The following is a 14,751-nucleotide window of genomic DNA, read 5'->3' on the forward strand; positions in this document are numbered from 1 at the left end:
TGTTGCTTCCAAATAATGTCACGTGAACGAAAACTTGCGCAGCGATTGGTTAATGGTTTGTTTTGGTCGAGGTTATCAAATCTGATAACGATCCCGGACTGTTCACCGTAAAAGTTTCACACAGTTAAGTGCAAAGTTTCGCAGCAAAGACCCCGGCATTGTTGGGATGTTACAGGCCGTTCACCGTAAAAGTTTCACACAGTTAAGTGCAAACATTCGCAGCAAAGACCCCGGCATTGTTGGGATGTTACAGGCCGTTCACCGTAAAAGTTTCACACAGTTAAGTGCAAAGTTTCGCAGCAAAGACCCCGGCATTGTTGGGATGTTACAGGCCGTTCACCGTAGAAGTTTCACACAGTTAAGTGCAAAGTTTCGCAGCAAAGGCCCCGGCATTATTGGGATGTTATAGGCCGTTCACCGTAAAAGTTTCACACAGTTAAGTGCAAACATTCGCAGCAAAGACCCCGGCATTGTTGGGATGTTACAGGCCGTTCACCGTAAAAGTTTCACACAGTTAAGTGCAAAGTTTCGCAGCAAAGACCCCGGCATTGTTGGGATGTTACAGGCCGTTCACCGTAAAAGTTTCACACAGTTAAGTGCAAACATTCGCAGCAAAGACCCCGGCATTGTTGGGATGTTACAGGCCGTTCACCGTAAAAGTTTCACACAGTTAAGTGCAAACATTCGCAGCAAAGACCCCGGCATTGTTGGGATGTTACAGGCCGTTCACCGTAAAAGTTTCACACAGTTAAGTGCAAAGTTTCGCAGCAAAGACCCCGGCATTGTTGGGATGTTATAGGCCGTTCACCGTAAAAGTTTCACACAGTTAAGTGCAAAGTTTCGCAGCAAAGACCCCGGCATTGTTGGGATGTTACAGGCCGTTCACCGTAAAAGTTTCACACAGTTAAGTGCAAAGTCTCGCAGCAAAGACCCCGGCATTGTTGGGATGTTACAGGCCGTTCACCGTAAAAGTTTCACACAGTTAAGTGCAAACATTCGTAGCAAAGACCCCGGCATTGTTGGGATGTTACAGGCCGTTCACCGTAAAAGTTTCACACAGTTAAGTGCAAAGTTTCGCAGCAAAGACCCCGGCATTGTTGGGATGTTACAGGCCGTTCACCGTAAAAGTTTCACACAGTTAAGTGCAAACATTCGCAGCAAAGACTCCGGCATTATTGGGATGTTATAGGCCGTTCACCGTAAAAGTTTCACACAGTTAAGTGCAAACATTCGCAGCAAAGACCCCGGCATTGTTGGGATGTTACAGGCCGTTCACCGTAAAAGTTTCACAGTTAAGTGCAAACATTCGCAGCAAAGACCCCGGCATTGTTGGGATGTTACAGGCCGTTCACCGTAAAAGTTTCACAGTTAAGTACAAACATTCGCAGCAAAGACCCCGGCATTGTTGGGATGTTACAGGCCGTTCACCGTAAACGTTTCACACAGTTAAGTGCAAAGTTTCGCAGCAAAGATCCCGGCATTGTTGGAATGTTAAAGGCCGTTCACCGTAAAAGTATTGCTATTAACAGCATCATTACTCGTTAACTGGTTAACAAAATGTATCAATCAGATCAATGTAATGTCATAAATATACACTGGACGATCAGCATAAAAGATTAACAAACTTAATCTCGGGATTTCATCAACAAATTTGCTCATCTTTTCTTGGGTACCAGTCCATGACATCGGGTAACGTTTGCAGCATCTTTAGCTGTGCTTCTTATAGTTCACGCAGTTAATTTTACACCTGAAAAATGATATGTTTTAGAAAATGTAACATACTGCACAATCCCTCTTATACCGGCGTCCTCCCCCCGTCCACACACACACACATGCATCCAAACACGCATACAGCCACGGACAAATAATAATATACAAAACTGGTGATACTATCGGGCCCCTCAATGTAAGATCTAGATCAAGAACTATGTTCACAAAAATAGCTCATTCATGAGAGAATTCAATGAAATGTCGTGGATTTTAACTGATGTTACATTGCTGAAAATTACATTCCCTGGGGCAAGTCAAAGAAGCAAGGATTTAACTGTTTAAGAAAAATAATTGTGGAATAATTTTTTACCGCTCATTTCGTCATCAAACTATAACCCAGAAGCGTGAATTCAGTGAATGGTGTGAACTGGTGCCACGCCCCTCCCCTATTTTTTCGTGTGCCATGTTTCGCGCTTTGGCTTAGCTACATGAACTGAACCGCGCGATAATTGTTCCACCACAAAATCACTGTCTGTGCCATCATAAAAAGAAGGACAATGAGGCGAAATGTCTCCATTTCCGGTAACAACGCAGGCATGCAAAATAACTTGTTCTCTAACAGAAACTGAATGTGCGAAAAACACGCGCGTTAACAAATGGGAACGCATAAGAAATTAAATTACACATTATTGTCCTGGCGCTATCGACACCGAAAGAACGAAATCTGGAACGACATGATTGCCTTCTGGTCTTTTCTGACCTTTGACATGGCAAGCCTTTGTATACCAAAAGGCAGCAATAGGTAATCAGCCTTCAGTTATATAAAGAACGCGATCGGACTTCAGTAAAGAAACCAATGGAAACAATACTTCCTTACACCGAGAAAAAATAATCATTTCAATATCTCGTCAGTTTGTCCAAGACGAGGCAAATGTGTTTCAATAGCTCATGTTTTAAAGTTCGACGAGTTAAAAAGCGGTCATCCTCGACTGCAGAACCGGGATCGGATTTTACTGCTCGTTAAAATTACAGAATTGAAATTACACTTGGAAGTAGGATCACTGTGGATGAATGCACTGACAATTTCGAAAACCCTTCCAAGTTCTGAGACATATTAGGCCTTTTCTTGCTTTCACTGTCTTCACTGAAGCTGCATTTTCCGTCGGGTTTGAAATACAATACAGTGGCGAATACAGTTTGAAAACCTGCGCCGGCTTTTCCCGCACACATTGCTCAAACATTATCACTGAATATTAAATATATAGGCTGATTCAGCTAGTTCAACTCCAAAGTAGTTCTTACCTGAACCTTTGAATTTATCAGTGGAGTCCTCAGAGTTCTCTGGCTGCCAAACCCTCAAACAACTGGTCGGCAAAATCTGATAGCGCTTGAATCCGACCGTTGGACACAAAATTATATCGGAACGATGTTTTAGTTACAAAATATTACGAGGTTACTGGAGTCTCACCGGGCCTCAGGCAAAAATGTGAAAAGACTGCGGAAACCAACAAACGTCATCACCAGATAACCAGTTGTCTCAAGGTAGAACATGAAAGCAGAACAGACGATGATTTTCCGCGACCGGATCAACGGTGGTGAAACATGCAACTGACCGTGGGAAAAAGGAGCGTCAAGGGAAAAGAAACCGATCTAATTTCACACTATAAATGACAGCAGAACAGACTTCTATTGTTTGCTGGTAAATAAAACTTTAATAAACAACTAACATTATATTGTAAGCATGTTTTCAAACAAAAGGTCAAGCAGTCAGAGAGTGTCAAGTCACACACTTCAGTCAGTGATCGCATCCGGAATGTAATTTCCAGCCAGAACTGATTAGTAAAACCACAATGTAAGCTATTTGAACACCAAAAAAATTTTTCCAGCTAGCTAGTTCTCGATAAGCTAAATTCTCAGCAAGATTCTGTTTAATGCTAAAATTCCCAGCCAGCTCAACTTTAGTCTGCAGAGCGGATATTTTGCGGAGCGGGTCCGACGGGTACTCCTGAAACTACGGCCGGGTCCTGATTAAAGTCAATTCTAGAGTTGGTCTAAGAAAATGAATGTTCTTTTAGTAGCGTCGAGAGCCAGACGCTTCAAATGTTTTATGTTATATTGACAATTTTGAACTTTTTATATTTGAAATTTTTAGTTATAGTATAGATCTCTTCGCCGTGACGAACTCCTTTGAGGTTACTGTAGAACTACAAATGCCTAATTTTCCGTAAAAATTGTTTTCTTCGATCGTTCATTGATTGCAAAGGCAAAGCATCGATTAAAGACATTAAGAGTTTGCTGAAAAATAAATTAAAATCGTCAAATATGACTAGCTAAAGGTGTTATGATCGTAATTAAACATGTGGGGCCCTGTGAATTTTTTGCGGCAAATCTCGTCCTTCGATGAAAGCAAGAAGGAACTCGCCGCTGCTAGCGGGGCAAAGTTGCTTGGCTCGACCATCGTCCAAAAGATGTTGACAGTACAGTACTCCAGGAGTATCTTGCTCGAATGAATTTAAGCCTACAGCAGGTTCCACGTTTTGTTTCGGATAACCGGCTGAGAGATTTTGCCTGCTACTTTCGCCCATGATTTTGATCCCTTTCGCTGTTTCAAAACAGCACATCGACAAATCTATTCAAGAGTGGTCCTTCTTAGCGACCCGTCTCGCAAATTCCGCTCAAGGAACTAATCCCCTGGGGTTCTTTTCACCATGGAGTATTTTGCCCTGTTTTTCAGCCAGTTGCGTGTCCCCACTGAGGACATTTCGAAGCAGAAAACCTAGTGAGCTTTTTTTAAAAATTTTCAAGGGTACGCAATTTATACCAATCAATGGCGGGTTTGATTGCTTGGGTAATCAGTTATAACCAGCTACAAATGTTGAAATTCACTGTGTTCATAATACCGTAAATTAAATCTCCTTTGTTGTATTTCTTTCATAGTAATTTTACTGGGGTTTAAAAAGTTGAGGATTTTAAACAAATTGTGTAAGGAAGTAAATTAAGTAAAACCTTTATTTAAGTGTCAATGTGTTTGACTATTTGGGGACACTAGTAAAATAGCAACACTAATTGACATACTACTTAGAAAATTTGAATATTTACTGGAAAATGATAAAAACTTAATGAGTATGAGAGATCCTATGTTAGCTTATGTACAAGATAAAATTGTAAAAATAAAAATACTTCTATTGGCTACAAAGATTACAGCAATTGCTGTTGTTAGTTAGAATGTCGGCAAGGTTCAGTTTTCTTATATTTTTTTTTTATAAAAACAGGTAAAGTAGGTGAATCTCTTTGATTTTCTGTAAGTTTGACCATAAGAGTGGCCCGAGATATCTAACAGAGTGTTTGCCATAGCGCATAGCGTATAGTCCTAAAACGTGGTGATACGAAGTCACTACTAGTATTCCGCAACGAGTGTGTAGAGCCTTTGCAGACAAATAGATCGGAAAAGCAATCAGGTACAAGACCATTGTACACAAGTGCTGTGATGTCTTGAAGCCGTCTGTTATATAAAGAAGGTAAATCAGCACGTCTTAGAAGTTCTTCATATGCATCAAAGTGAGATTTATATATTACCCTTAGCGCTCGTTCTTGTATTCGTTCTAGGTTCCTTTTGTCCGATGACTGGCAAAAATGCCTGGTTAGATGGCAATAAGTTAAATAAGGCAGTATAATAGATGTATACAGTAGTAGCTCAAGTTAGCCTTGCAGGGTATTAAGTTTCGAAGACGAGAGAGTACTCCAACTTTTTGGCTTGTCTTAGTACATAATTTGCTAATATGCTCAGTAAAGTTGAGATTGTCATCTAAAAATGACCTCCTAGTAGTTTGATTAGTTCTGTGTTCGCAATGCCTAGATCGTTTATGTTCAGCTTGACGGGACGCACGGGGCTTCTACTGTAAGTACCGCAGAGAAATGGTAGGAAATTTTCCTAGCATTCCTTACATACTCTCACTAGGGTTCTTCGTCTTGCGGCCAGGGAAGGCGTCATAATCTGTTTCAGTGACATGTCGATGATATTAAATAAAAAATAAACCAGAAAGGGCCGATGGAATATGAGACAAGCTTTAAAATGAAGTCACGCTATTAATGGTGCTTTAAAAGTAAATAGTGCGTCCGAGTCATTTCCGATGCTTTCAAATGATGGCGGACTTCACCGACGCCAATAATCGATATCTGGAACAAAACAAGGTCATTATATTTCGGATCACGTCTGAACACACGTGAAGAAAGACTTGGGCAGGAAAAAAACGTGAGCGGACAAAACCGGGAAATGCCGATAAATCAAGTAATCCCGCAATGATGAACGAATTATACAACATGAACCCAACCTCGTTCCCAGGGTCTCTCATCTTACCGCCCCATCTTCGCTCGCTCCAGGGGGCGGTAAGATGAGAGACCCTGGGAACGAGGTTGACATGAACCTTCCTCTGCTTCTCCCCCTAAACCAAGTTCAGATCTAAGAACTAAACTTAAAGATACCAAAGTGCCTACGAATGGATGTTGAGCGCGGCGAGCAGACGTAAATGTCTTGCTTACCCAATGAAAGCCATCACAATAAACTCTGAGCTTGCATCGAGATGCTTCTCCGGGCGTAAAGGAGCGTTTGATTAATCAATCTAAAACAGATCTTAGGAATAAAAACCCAGATGATCTGGAATACTTGTCTGAGTATGTCGTTGGCAGTGGAAGCCACTTGCAGTATTATCATGCTCGGCAATTGAAGTTATTGTGTAGAAAATATCGCACAATTACACAGCCGAGGGCAAAAAAACAAAACAAAACAAAACAAAAAAAACATAGGCACGCAAGGCGTGCAAGAGTTTTTTTTTTGTGTGTGTGTGAAGTGTCGGAGATAGGAGCATTCATGGAGCTGTTTACCGTAACGATTTGGTTAATTTGACAAGTGTTTTTGGTTGTGATGTACAGCAAGAAACAAACTGGGAATTAATGATGTACATGCGATGTTACATCGGTCATGGTAAAATAGCCAAATAGTAAGCCATAAAATGTTTGACTGAACAAACTACAGTAATCTGACACGTCTCCGGATTAATGTAGATACCATCTTATTTTCTAACTAGCAATTTGATTCGTTCTTTGATACAACCCGCACTGTGATTTGTGTGACACACGTACATGCATAACTCCCTCACTCACGATCACATAACCCTTCCAAACCCCAAGAGGAATTTTTGCTCAAAAATACTCAAGTTAATTTAGGGACTTTTTCGCATTTTATACGAGTCGTAAGTTTACCCTTTTTACATAACACAACACAACACAACACAACACAACACAACACAACTTCACCGAAAATAGAAAGAAAGAGAAAAAAACCTCTGACACGTTGAAAGTCTGATTTAATTAAATTGCACTTTAACTTGGTGCCGCTCAGTCGTCAAAGAACATTTGAACAGTTTTCATACTTTTACCTTTAAAAATATCGGACTGAAATGAATGGCATCAAATAAAACTATTAAACTGCTACTGCAGAGAGGTAAAAACCGTCCAGAAATGAAAGCTTTTTTTTGTTTAATATCCTGGGAATAATTAACAATTAGACCCGTAGCCCTTGCGGGCTACGGGTCAATAGCCCATTCGGCTTCGCCTCATGGGCTATTGACCCGTGGCCCTCGAGGGCGAAGGGTCTAATTGTTTTAGTATCACCCAACTAGTCGGACAGAAAAGGTAATAATAAAGTTAGCAAATGCAAGTTGAAGAAATATTTGTTTGGAAATAAAACGAAAGAAAACGTCACGCTCGATGGCGCCAATTTCGCTACTCGAGTGCTATTACTAATAGTCCCCTAGTAGCGTAGCCAATCAAAATGCAGGATTTGCATTAGTCCACTAGTTGGGTGATACTAATAGCCGATAACTTGTCAGCTCTAATTGAATTTACTTCCATATAAAAAACAAAAGTGTTAAGTTACCATTTGTTACTAAAGATAGCAAACACCTCGTGGGAAAGAGTGGTGACGATTCGTCCGCTCTAAATGAATTTACTCCCTTGTGAAAAACAAGAGGGTCAAATTACACTTTGTAACTAAAAAACAAAAACATCTCGTTATATTTGCATGTAACAAGAACAAAACAATCGTTACCCGCACTTACTATTGTAAACGTTAGAACTGTTTCAAATCTGAAGTCTCGTCCCCTCTAAAACATGTCCTAAGAACTAGAAGCGAGGATTCGTGACCTCTAATTGAATTTACTCCTTGTGAAAAACAAAAGTATCAAGTTACCTTTGTAACTAAAAATGAAACTATCCCGTTCATTTGCATACTACTAACTCACGAGCTGTTTCAAACCTCAAGGCTCATCTCGTTCAGTTAACTAAAATCCTCAGCCTAACCCACAGAAAATGTCGAAGTGAACCCAATATATGAATACTTCCTCCTCTAATAAAGAAGAATATATATGGCCGTTCTGAACTCTATCGGAATCAAATCTTCTCACATGCCATTTACCTTTACAACAAGAAATTTGATTGGCTGTTTATAGTAGATTCAATCTGATTGGTGTGACATACATACATCTCTCACACACTCACACACTCACTCACTCACTCACTCACTCACTCATTCACTCACTCACTCACTCACTCACTCATCCATTGAACCGTCCATAACATACTCGATACGCCGACTAAGAGGTATTTTTTTTACAAAAAAATAACTCAAAAAGGCGCGAGGAGAAGCTTAACACATGGAACTAAGATAGATTGTCAGTGCTTTAGGTGACCATGCACGGCAACCAATGGCTTGGCCAATGGCTTGGCCAATGGCTCGTACACGCAACGAATCGTAAAAGTCCGTAAGTAACGACCTCTGAAAGAAGTGAGCCCACCCCCTATCCCCTGAAAATAGAGGAACTAAGGTTCAAAAGTATAATTATTTTTCTAATCAATAACCTGAATAACGTACGATAAACTGACGACGATTCAACTAGGGAAGGTATAGCTTATTTCAGGAGGCGTCATGAAGCACCCTGGTAAAACAAACCCCGCAAAATTTTCATCAAGTAACAAGAAGGTACTAACACGACCTTTTCTTCAAATTGAAATTACAAAAATTGACAACTTTGCATCATTTTTAACAAGAACGCATAAAAAGAACGTTTAATCATATTGAAATTAAAAATTCGACCAGAGCAGTTAAATATTTATAAAGCAGACTAACGTAGCAGTGCATCATGAACAGTAGAAATAGTTTAAGGTATCTTACATCACGGTCTACATCTAAAGTACCCACCCATGTGCCCGCAACATAAATTTGAACTGGAACAAAGAAGTTCTAAACGATTTATAAGAACTCAGTGTTTTTACGAATTACAACCACGGCCTTAGAGGAATACAGCCCTTTTCTCATAGAATTAAAAAAAAAAACACCAGGAAGAGATACTTACAGTGGAAGTCATTTGCGTCCCCTCAGGGGGTAAGAGATTCTCGCCCATATCAACTTTCTTTTCTCTCGTAAGTTCTCGCGCGTTTAGAGATGCGCCACACTCGCGTTTTAGGTGCGGGAATCCCAACCAATGCTCACCTAACATTTTTAAGATGCCACTTTAAGCCCTTCCCCAAATCTACACACGTGTATTTCACTTGTGGAAATCTATCGATTTGGACAGTGCTTCGGTGAGAGATTCTCGCCCGTATCAACTTTCTTTCCTCCAGGAAGTTCTCGCGCGTTTAGAGATTCGCCCCACTCGCGGTTTTGGTGTTGGGATCTCAAACTATGCTTACTGGACTTTTTAAATATGCTAGAATTGGCCCTTTCTCAAATCTATACACGTGTATTTCTCTCGTGGAAGTCTATCGATTTGGACAGTGTTTAGGTTGGTGATTCTGGCCCATATCAACTTTCTTTTCTCTCGTAAGTTCTCGCGCGTTTAGAGATGCGCCACACTCGCGTTTTAGGTGCGGGGATCTTAAGCAATGCTTACTCAACTTTTTAAAGATGCTACTTTTAGCCCTCCCCCAAATCTAAACACGTGTATTTCACTTGTGGAAGTCTATCGATTTGGACAGTATTTGGGTGAGAGATTTTCGCCCCTATCAACTTTCTTTTCTGTTGAAAGTTCTCGCGCGTTTAGAGATGCGCGACACTCGCGATTTAGGTGCTGGGATCTTAACCAATGCTTACCTAACTTTTAAAGATGCTAGTTTCAGCCCTCCCCCAAATCTACACACCTGTATTTCACTTGTGGAAGTCTATCGATTTGGACAGTGTTTGGGTGAGAGATTCTCGCCCCTATCAACTTTCTTTTCTGTTGTAAGTTCTCGCGCGTTTAGAGATTCGCCACACTCGTGTTTTAGGTGCGGGGATCTTAACCAATGCTTACTTAACTTTTTAAAGATGCTACTTTTAGCCTTCCTACAAATCTACACACGTGTATTTCACTTGTGGAAGTCTGTTGCTTTGGACAATACGTGGGTTAAAGATTCTCGCCCGTTTATATTTTTTCACTCGCGTGTTTTCGCGCGTTTAGCGATGCGGCACACGCGCGTTTTTTTGTGTGGGGATCCTAAAGTATGCTTACGGGGCTCTCTAAAAATGCTTGTTTTGGCCCTCCTCCAAATCTACACAAGTGTATTTCACTTGTTGAAGTCTATCGATTTGGACAGTGCTTGGGTTAGATATTCTTTCCCATGTCAATTTTCTTTTCTCCCGCGCATTCTCGCACGTTAAGCGAGGCCGCGTACTCGCGTTTTAGATGTGGGAATCCCAAACTTTGCATACTTCGTTTTCTAAAGATGCTAGTTTTAGCCCTCTTCCAAATCTCCAACGAGTATTTCAGTTGTGGAAGTCTATCGATTTGAACAGTGCTTGGGTGGATATTTTTAACGATGTCAATTTACTTTTCCCTTGTTCACTCGAACTTTTGTTGACGGGATCTTAAACTATGCTCACTGGGCTTTTTAAAGATGCTAGTTTTGACCCTCTTAAATTTTGGCCCTCTTAAATTTACACGTGTATTTTTTACTTGTGGTGGTCTTTCGATGTGGACGGTGCTTGGGTAAGAGATTCTCGCCCATATCAAATTTCTTTTCTCTTGTAACTAAGTTCTCGCGCGTTTAGAGATGTGCCACACTCGCGTTTTTTGGTGTGGGGATCCCAAAGTATGCTTACAGAGCTCTTTAAAAATCCTAGATTTGGCCCTCCCCCAAATCTTCACACGTATATTTCACTTGTGGAAGTCTGCCGCTTTGGACAACGCTTGGGATGGAGATTCTCGCCCATTTATATTTTTTCTCTCGCGTGTTTTCGCGCGTTTAGAGATGCGCCGCACTCGCAATTTTGGTATCGTGATCTTAAACTATGCTTACTGTACTTTTTAAAGATGCTACATTTGGCCCTTTCTTAAACCTAAACATGTGTGTTTCACTTGTGGAAGTCTGTCGCTTTAGACAATGCCTGGGTTAAAGATTCTCGCCCATTTATATCTTTTTTTTTACTTGCGTGTTTTCGCGCGTTTAGCGATGCGGCACACTCGCGTTTTTGGTGTAGGGATCCCAAACTCTGCTCACGGGGCTAGTTTTGGCCCTCCACAAACGTATTTTACTTGTGGAAGTCTATCGATTTGGACAAAGCTTAGGTTGGAGATTCACGCCCATATCAACTTTCTTTCTCTCGTAAGTTCTCGCGCGTTTAGAGATGAGCCACACTCGCGTTTTAGCTGCGGGGATCCGAACCAGTGCTTACCTAACTTTGTAAAGACGCAACTTTTAGCCCTCCCCCAAATCTAAACACGTGTATTTAACTTGTGGAAGTCTATCGATTTGGAGAGTGCTTAAAGTCGCCGAGACCGGGCTACGCGCAGCGTGATTTTGACCATTTTGACCAAATTTAGGTCGATTTCCAGGAACTTGGGCGATATTTCCGAGTCCCAGGGACTCTAAACTAATTCGAGAAAACACGCGACTAAAACACGCAAGAGAAAAAATATAAATGGGCGAGAATCTCCAACCCAGGCATTGCCCAAAGCGACAGACTTCCATAAGTACACTACACGTGTGTAGATTTGGTAAAGGGCCAAATCTAGCATCTTTAAAAGGTCCAGTAAGCATAGTTTGAGATCCCGACATCAAAACCACCTGTTAAGCCCATCTCTAAACGCGGGAGAACTTACAAGAAAAAAGAAAGTTGATATGGGCGAGAATTTCTCACCGAAGCACTGTCCAAATCGATAGACTTCCACAAATGAAATACACGTGTGTAGATTTGGGAAAGGGCTGAAAGTGGCATCTTTAAAAAGTTAAGTGAGCATTGGTTGGGATTCCCGCACCCAAAACGCGAGTGTGGCTTATCTCTAAACGCGCGAGAACTTACGAGAGAAAAAAAGAAAGATTAATACGGGCGAGAGTCTCAAACCCAAACACCGTCCAAATCGATAGACTTCCACAAGTGAAATACACGTGGGTAGATTTGGGGAGGGTCAGAAGTAGCATTTTGAAAAAAATTAAATAAGCATTGTTTGGGATCCCTGCGCCTAAAACGCCAGTGTGGCGCATCTCTAAACACGCGAGAACTTACGAGCGAAAAGAAAGTTGATAAGGGCGAGAATCTCTCACCCAAGCATTGCCCAAATCGATAGACTTCCACGAGTGAAATACACGTGTGTATATTTGGAGGAGGGCCGAATCTAGCATCTTTAAAAAGTTAGGTAAGCATTGGTTGGCATTCCCGCACCTAAAACGTGAGTGTGACGCATCTCTAAACGCGCCAGAACTTACGAGAGTAAAGAAGGTTCATACGGGAGAGAATCTCCAACCCAAACACTGTCCAAATCGATAGACTTCCACAAGTGAAATACACGTGTGTAGATTTGGGGGAGATCTACATCTAGCATCTTTAAAAAGTTAGGTAAGCTTTGATGGGGACCCTCGCACCTACAACTCGAGTGTGGCGCCTCTCTAAACGCACGAGAACTTACAACAGAAAAAAAGTTGATAGGGACGAGAATCTCTCACCCAAGCACTGTCTAAATCGATAGACTTCCACAAATGAAATACACATGTGTAGATTTGAGGGAGGTCTAAATCTAGCATCTTTAAAAAGTTATGTAAGCGTTGGTTGGGATCCCCGTGCCTAAAACGCGGGTGTGGCGCATCTCTAAACGCGCCAGAACTCACGAGAGTAAAGAAAGTTGATATGGGTGAGAATTTCCACCCCAAACCCTGTGCAAATGGTCAGTTTTCCACAAGTGAGATACACAAGTATAGATTTCGTGGAGAGATGAAACTAGCATCTTTAAAAAGTTAGGCAAGCATTGGTTGGGATTTTCTACACCTAAAACGCGAGTGTGGCGCATCTCTAAACGCGCGAGAACTTACGAGAGAAAAGAACGCTGATAGGGGCTAGAATCTCTTACCGAAGCACTGTCTAAATCGAGAGACTTCCATCAATGAAATACACGTGTGCAGATTTGGGGGAGGGCTAAAAGTAGCATCTTTGAAAAGTTGGGTAAACCTTGGTTGGGACCCCTGCACCTAAAACGCGAGTGTGGCGCATCTCTAATCGCGCGAGAACTTGTGAGAGAAAAGAAAGTTGATACGGGAGAGAATCTCCAACCCAAGCACAATCCAAATCGATAGACTTCCACAAGTGAAATACTCGTGTGTAGATCTGGGGGAGGGCTGAAAGTGGCTTCTTAAAAATGTCAGGTGAGCATCGGTTGATATTCCCGCACCCAAAACGCGAGTGTGGCGCAGCTCTAAACGCGCGAGAACTTACAAGAGTAAAGAAAGTTCATACGGGCGAGAATCTCCAACCCAAACACTGCCCAAATCGATAGACTTCCACATGTGAGATACACCTGTGTAGATATGGGGGAGGGCTACATCTAGCATCTTTGAAAAGTTAGGTAAGCATTGGTTGGGATTCCCGCACCTAGAACGTGAGTGTGGCGCCTTTTCCAAACGTGCGAGAACTTACAAGAGAAAAAAAAGTTGATAGGGGCGAGAATCTCTCACCCAAGCACTGTCCAAATCGATAGACTTCCACAAGTGAAATACACGTGTGTAGATTTGGGGAAGGGCTAAGTCTAGCATCTCTTAAAAGTTAGCGGTTGGGATCCCTGCACCTAAAACGCGAGTGTGGCGCATCTCTAAACACGAGAGAACTTACGAGAGAAAAAAGAGTTGATAGAGGCGAGAATCTCTCACCCAAGCACTGTCCAAATCGATAGACTTCCACAAGTGAAATACTCGTGTGCAGATTTGGAGGAGGGCTAAATCTAGCATCTTTAAAAATTAGGTAAGCAGTGGTTGGGATCCCCGTGCCTAAAACGCGAGTGTGGCGCATCTCTAAACGTGCCAGAACTTACGAGAGTAAAGAAAGTTGATATGGGTGAGAATTTCCACCCCAAACCGTGTGCACATGGACAGTTTTCCACAAGTGAGATACACAAGTATAGATTTGGTGAAGGGCTGAAACTAGCATCTTTAAAAAGTTAGGTAAGCACTGGTTGGGATTTCCTGCACCTAAAACGCCAGTGTGGCGCATCTCTAAACGCGCGAGAACTTACGAGAGAAAAGAACGTTGATAGGCGCGAGAACCTCTCACTCAAGCTTTGTCTAAATCGAGAGACTTTCACCAATGAAATACACGTGTGTAGATTTGGGGGAGGGCTAAAAGTAGCATCTTTAAAAAGTTAGGTAAGCATTGGTTGGTAACCCTGCTCCGAAAACGCCAGTGTGGCGCATCTCTAAACGCGCGAGAAGTTACGAGAGAAAAGAAAGTTGATACGGGAGAGAATCTCCAACCCGAAACACTGTCCAAATCGAAAGACTTCCACAAGTGAAACACTCGTGTGTAGGTTTGGGGGAGGGCTGAAAGTGGCTACTTAAAAATGTTAGGTGAGCATTGGTTGATATTCCCGCACCCAAAACGCGAGTGTGGCGCAGTTCTAAACGCGCGAGAACTTACGAGAGTAAAGAAAGTTCATACGGGCGAGAATCTACAACCCAAACACTGCCCAAATCGATAGACGTCCACAAGTGAAATACACGTGTGTAGATTTGGGGGGAGATCTACAT

Source organism: Orbicella faveolata, unplaced genomic scaffold, assembly GCF_042242905.1.
Source record: "Orbicella faveolata isolate gen_17 unplaced genomic scaffold, um_ofav_v1 contig_35, whole genome shotgun sequence".
Lineage (NCBI taxonomy): Eukaryota > Metazoa > Cnidaria > Anthozoa > Scleractinia > Merulinidae > Orbicella > Orbicella faveolata.